Source organism: Neomonachus schauinslandi, chromosome 7 (genome assembly GCF_002201575.2).
Source record: "Neomonachus schauinslandi chromosome 7, ASM220157v2, whole genome shotgun sequence".
Classification (NCBI taxonomy): domain Eukaryota; kingdom Metazoa; phylum Chordata; class Mammalia; order Carnivora; family Phocidae; genus Neomonachus; species Neomonachus schauinslandi.
Genome location: NC_058409.1, coordinates 102563105 through 102568209, shown reverse-complemented (window position 1 = coordinate 102568209; position 5105 = coordinate 102563105). Strand labels below are relative to the sequence as shown.

The 5105-nt window shown below is 47.4% G+C and overlaps 1 non-coding gene across 1 annotated transcript; it reads left to right on the top strand.

The window, feature by feature from the left end:
- The first annotated feature begins 4637 nt into the window (after positions 1–4637).
- On the top strand, positions 4638–4746 carry LOC123325383. Its single transcript, XR_006540397.1, has one exon. It is a non-coding gene; the product is annotated as a U6 spliceosomal RNA (small nuclear RNA).
- Positions 4747–5105: the final 359 nt, after the last annotated feature.

Sequence of the window (5105 nt, the reverse complement as noted above, 5' to 3'; positions counted from 1 at the left end):
AAATGAGCTCAGTTGGAAAAAAAACAGTCCTTTCTTCATTCTGCTCACCAAGCTGGACCCCCTCCCCCCCCCCAGATTCCTGGTGGCTTTCTTCACTCTGAGGCCTTCTCACTCAGCTCCAATCTGCGGGGGCAAACTGCATGTGGGGACTGAGACTCCCTTTCCCCGGGCAATGTTAGTGTTAGACTGACAGGCTGGCTCCATCCGGGTCTGCGTGTGAAATCAGGGCCGCAGCCTGCAACTACTCCCACTCTATCAGCAGCCAGAAGGAAGGAAAACAAAGATAAGGGGGGGATGGAAACCAGGATGGGACCCACGAGGAGGCGGGGGAGGGCTGAGGAAAGACAGGAGACGAGGGAACAAAGACCCGAGGTGAAGGGTGAAGGGGGTGGGGAAAGGCAGGAGGGACACGAGGGACCAGGTGTCCAGAAAGAAAGGAAGGGCCATATAGAGGAGCCCTGGTGGAGGAGAGAGGATGGAGCAATGGGGAAAGGGGAAGACAAGGAAGCTGGAGTGGAGCTTTCAAGTCTGGGCTAAAGCCGGGAAACTGCACAGGCAGGGGAAGGAGGCTGTGCCAGGCAAACAGGAAAACAGAGGGAGAGGAAGTCTAGTAATTAGAGAAAACCTGACCAAGGGCCTGAAAGGAGGGGGGAAACCACTGCGATGGGGACATTGCAGAAAAGCAAGGTAGGAGACAGTGGCAAGGAAGCTTTGAAGCAGGAGGGTGGAAGCAAGGGAGGCAGACAGCAGAGCAGCAAGGACTTGGAACAAGAGAAAACACCATACAAGTGAGAGTGAGGGAACAGGGAAGGAACCATTAAAAGAATGCTTACCTTATAGTCGTAAAAACTGGAATGTGTGTGTTTTGGCCTGCGGCCATTGTCCAGGAAACACAGCGTGGCTTTTAAGCAAACCGTGGAGTGGTTGGTCCACACGTTAGGAGCTTGCCGTGGTGTGCTGCTTGGAAAGGCAGTTTCTCTGAGCGGCCTACTTGGCAGCTGGCAGCCTGCTGTTGGGGACATCAGATGGGACCTGCTGTCTGTACCCAGGGTCATTTCTGCTCGGTTTATGGTGCTCTAAGTTCTCTTCCAGGGCAGCTGCTTCCCTTTGGGGGCTAAGAGTTGAGATGAATATCATGCCGGGGACCTGCTTGCTGTCTCCTGAATTAGTGGTTCCTTTGAGGATGTTTCTTGGTGGGACTGGCTCTGGGAGGGCAGAGGGGGAGACATGTTAAAGGCAATGCAGGATGAATGTTAAGGGAGGGGCACCTGGAGTCTGACATCCATAATTCGGCTCCTAGTTTTCCCATTTTACTGTATAAACCAGCATATATGTTTTAGTCTCTCTGAGCCTCAGCTACTCATGTGTACAATTGGGCTCATAGTCACACCAATCTCATAGGGTTCTGATGATGCCTAAAGGAGATGATCTGTGCAGTGGGCAGAGCGGCGAGCTCATATTAATGTTCACTGACTGCTAGCTGTTCTTCTTTGTATTATAATTCAAGACCAGATAATGCGCTGTGTCTGTGTGTTGTGTACGTGTGTTTTGGGGAATCAGTCCTCGGATGCAGAGTAAGGACCTTAGATTTGAAGGTGTTTTAGCAAGGGGATGATTGTTTGTGAGGATAGATCAAGCAATGACATGTGTGCTGCTCTGGGGAGTAGGGGAGACCATTTTGGTGACCAAAGCATGCATGAGATAGTAAGAAACTGGACTAGGGATTACGGGAGCTGAAAAAAATGTAAAGGGTATTTTGAGAGGCAGGCCAAACCCAAAGATCTTTATGATGGACAGGTGGTGGGAAAGGGACATTTTAAACATGACTCCAAGGTTTGTGGGCCTACAACAAGGTCAGGTCAGAGGGAGTTCTCAAGCTGAGAATGATTTATGTTTTTTAAAAGATTGTAAAAAACGAAAATGAAAACAAAGAAGAACATGTGACCAAGACCATATGTGGTCTGCAAAGCCCAAAATATTTACTATCTGGCCCTTTATAGAGTTGCCCCACCTCTGGCCTGCCTAGGGTATCAGAAGAAGACTCTGTTCCCAAATTGGGAAGACTGGAGGGGTTTTAGACAGAGTGCAATATCCCCAGAAAATTAGAGCTTTGGGACTAAAGCATTGAAACCCACAAGAAATACTAGCTTTTGCTGTTATTGAGAACATAGAGGCCCAGAGATGGAAATGAACATGGCATATGCTGAAACAACAGTAAGATAGATGGTGGATTGGTTTGGTAAATAACAGTAAACAAATATCACTTGTAATTACTACCATCACTATTACGACTCTATTGCTGTCATTGAAACTTGGGGTCTGGTCTTGGGACCCCGGTGTTCTCCTTAAAGCATGAGGTTTGCTAAGATCCCTTCCAACTCTTTTTTATTTTTTGTCAATTTCCCCCTCCTTCCTCATTTCTCTTCCTCCCTTCCCTCTATGCGGAACATACTTAATTCTCTTTGACATTTCTGACAGCAGGGTCATTTCTTCCCTATCCTCTTTAAAAATCCCGATCATGTAAGAACTGGTTCTATTTTCCCCTTCCCCATTCCCAGTGATCTCTCTTCCTTTTGCAGCCCCTCCCCCTCCAGGCGCGTCCAACAAAAGAGTCAGGTCATTTTTCATGCGGTATCAGCCGAGTGTCAGCCTCCAAAGCGTTTGTCCTTGTTTCTCTGAGTGTCGAAGTTCTCTGTCTTCCCACTAGGACTTTCTGAGAGCATGGAGTGGATCCCAGAATTTCTAATCCTTCTTGCTGCAACCGAGCCTCTTCCCACACTTTGTTTGAGAAAAAATGATTGGGGGGGGAAAAAAAAGCCAGTGGAGGAGCAAGGCACGCAGCCCTGGCGGGCTCAGGCTGGGGTCTGTGCTGGTGGACAAGCTGAGCAGGGCCTGTTACTCATGGCTGCCTTGAGAGGCCAGTCAGGGGAGAAAGATTAGGGTCATCAAGATAAGGCAGGGAATATTCAAACTGGAAGAAAAAGGGGGCTGTTTTTCCAATAGTAAGTAATCAGGACACAGGAGGATGTAATTTGCAGATTAGGAAAGTGAACAAAGAACATAAAATTAACTTTATAGCAAAGAGGAGCACAGTCTGTTTGAAGAAATAAACCTCCATAAAGCATTATTGTTGATAAAATCAGACTGTTGATTTAAACTAAATAGGAAATATGACCAAATCAGGGAGAGAGGATGGGAGCTCAGTGGAAGTTGAAGTTGAAACTTCAGGCAGGGATGGAGGGCTGGGATGGAGGGGCCTGATGGGGCATCCCAGCGCTGGGGGAGAGATGTAGGACCAAAGCAAGGATACCTGTGCTAAGGGCATCGATAAGAGGGATGTGCCTTACCAGGATGCCTAGGCCACCTTCACTTAGGGATTGTCTTTATTTGAAAAGTGGCATTGATTTCCAAGACTTGGTAGATAACAGATATGTTCTTGAGCACATGCAGTCCCTTCCTTCCTCTCTCCTGTTTTTAATTCTCAAATACCCACAAAAGCTCATCTGAAACACCAGCAACTCCCTGTTTGAACACTAGTAGTGACCTTCGTACCAAAGCAGAAGAGTGCCAAAGCAATGCCTTTGATCCTGGGGTGATTAGAACAGGGCTTCTGTCCCCTTTTATCAGAGACAAGCTGATGAGACTAGGATAACACTCCTGTAGTGGGTAGTGAGAAATCCAGCTCTGTGCTGGGAGCTGCCCTTTATTTCCCCATGCCAAGACTTCTTGGCCCCACAGTGCCTAACATGGGAGACAAATTTATTGTTTTTGCTGTCTTTGACCTGCTGAGGCAGGACTCTTCCCAAGACAGGTTCAGAGAAGCATCCCTGTTTAGTAGTGTACTCAGAAGTCTCCATCCCTCCCCCCACTCCCTGGTCCATTTTTCTCCCTTTTCTATATTGCTCTGAGCCCTGGAAACTGCATCTTGGAAACCCCTCATCTTCTGGCTTCTTATGGAGTACAGCTTATGGGAGGCCCCAGTAGGACACAAGTAGGCTAGAAAAGATAGAGAGAGGGCAGAGCCTTATGACCTAGATTCCCTCCCTGCCAGGCTGCAGGCTGCCAGTGCCTTTCTCTACCAAAGGTCAGAGTGAGTTCAGGGCACTGGCCTTGTCCATTCAGGCACAGGGGTATTCACGGTCCCCTTATAGCTGCTACACTTGGATTGCTTCACCATCCTTTGTTGGCTTCCTTTAAATGTGTCCTTGCATTTAACAATCCCTTCATTAAGCCCTCTTCTAATGCCCCCATTTGAGTGTGCCATTCTTGTAGGACCTTGGAGGTTACAAGTAATGCAAGCTCCTACTTGGAAATCAGAAGACCTGGGCTACAGCTGAGAACCTATTACAAGTTGGCCACGTGACCTGAGCAAGTTGCTTCTGCTTGTTGGCCTTAGTTTCTTCATCTGTGAAATGGAGATGATGGTGAGACAGACCATCTTTCAGTTACAGCATGCTATAATTCTGTTTCCACTAGGGGTGTAGTGGGCAGGGTTTGGAGGAAAATAAACATAATTTTGAATCCTGGTTTTTATACTTTCTAAATGTGTGGCCTTGGCCAAGTCTCTTGATCTCTTTGAATCTTGGTTTACATCTTCAGTAAAACATGGAAGGTAGCCCTTTCCTTGAAGTTGGGGGGTGCTCCCTTTGGCAGTGCATATACTAAAATTGGAATGATACAGAAGAGATTAGCATGGGCCATGTGCAAGAATGACATGCAAATTGAGGGGGAGCGTTAAATAATATTGCGTGTTGGAAAGCAGCTAGAACAGCTCTCATCACACGGGAGGCATTCAATCCATGTTAGAACCTCTCACTTCTTTCCTGGCTTTCTTGAAGGGAAAATGCCTGAGCATGAGGCGAAAGAAGTTTGTTGGCTCTGGAGGTTTCCATTCTTTCCACATCTAATTCTGTTTATTTATATTTGCTTACATCTTAGCAAATCCAATTCATTTATTCCTTCCAATCTGTCTGTCCTTGAAGATTTTTCCCTGGAGCCATTCCTTCAAAAGGAGGGCAGGTCTTCAGCTCAGGTCATGATCCTGGAGTCCCGGGATCGAGTCCCGCATCGGGCTCCCTGCTCAGCAGGGAGTCTGCTTCTCCCTC